General features: G+C 43.9%; 1 protein-coding gene across 1 annotated transcript in view; it reads left to right on the top strand.

Moving 5' to 3' along the window:
• Positions 1–735, top strand: part of CDKAL1 (CDK5 regulatory subunit associated protein 1-like 1) — a 712,360-nt gene that overhangs the window by 694,439 nt on the left and 17,186 nt on the right. The gene's annotated exons all lie outside the window — the stretch shown is intronic.

The raw sequence follows: 735 nt of genomic DNA, 5'->3' as shown, positions 1-735 counted from the left end.
ACTGATACCTTTTTATTGATTTTTAGGATTTCTTTATGTAGTCTAAAGTCAGCTATATGTGAGGCAACTGTCTTTTCCCAGTTTTTGACTTGTCTTAACCTCCTTTTTAAAAACTTTGTATATTTTTGTGATTTGTTTAAGAAGTATGTCCCTACCTTCTGGGTTATAGACAGGTTTTCCTTCCATGTTGTAAAGTTTTGCCTTTGCCAAGTAAGTGTTTAATCTACCTGGAATTGATTTTTGAGAATGGTAGGTAGGGGTTAAATTTCATTGCTTTATGTGTGTGTAACCAATTGTTTCAGAGAAGTTTATTGGCAGTCTTATCTTTCCTACCTTTCTGCCATGCCTCCGTTACAGTCCAGTTTCCACATGCGTGTCAATTGGTTTATAGCCCTCTCCCTGGCATCTTGTATTAGTTATCTATTGCTGTGTAACAAATCACCTCAAAACTTAGCAGCTTAAAACAACAAACATTTATTACCTTGCAGCTTCTGTGGGTCAGAAATCCGGGTGCAGCCTAGCTCAGTGCCTCTCCTTAGGCTGCGGTCAGGGTGGCAGCCAGGTGGGAGCGGTGGAGTCTCATCCCGAGGCTCAGCTGGGGATCTGCTTCTCACGCGACTTGTGTGCTGAGGACTGGTGTCTCATGGGCTGTTTCCCTGGGGACTCAATCCTTTACTGGTTGGTGGTCAGAGGCCTCCCTCCATTCCTTCTCGGGTGGGTTTCTGCACAGGGCAG

The sequence above is a fragment of the Propithecus coquereli genome, unplaced genomic scaffold (assembly GCF_000956105.1).
Source record: "Propithecus coquereli isolate 6110/MARCELLA unplaced genomic scaffold, Pcoq_1.0 Scaffold131, whole genome shotgun sequence".
Taxonomy (NCBI): Eukaryota; Metazoa; Chordata; class Mammalia; order Primates; family Indriidae; genus Propithecus; species Propithecus coquereli.
The sequence above is the reverse complement of the archived record's forward strand: the minus strand, read 5'-3'. Positions and strand labels throughout refer to the sequence as shown.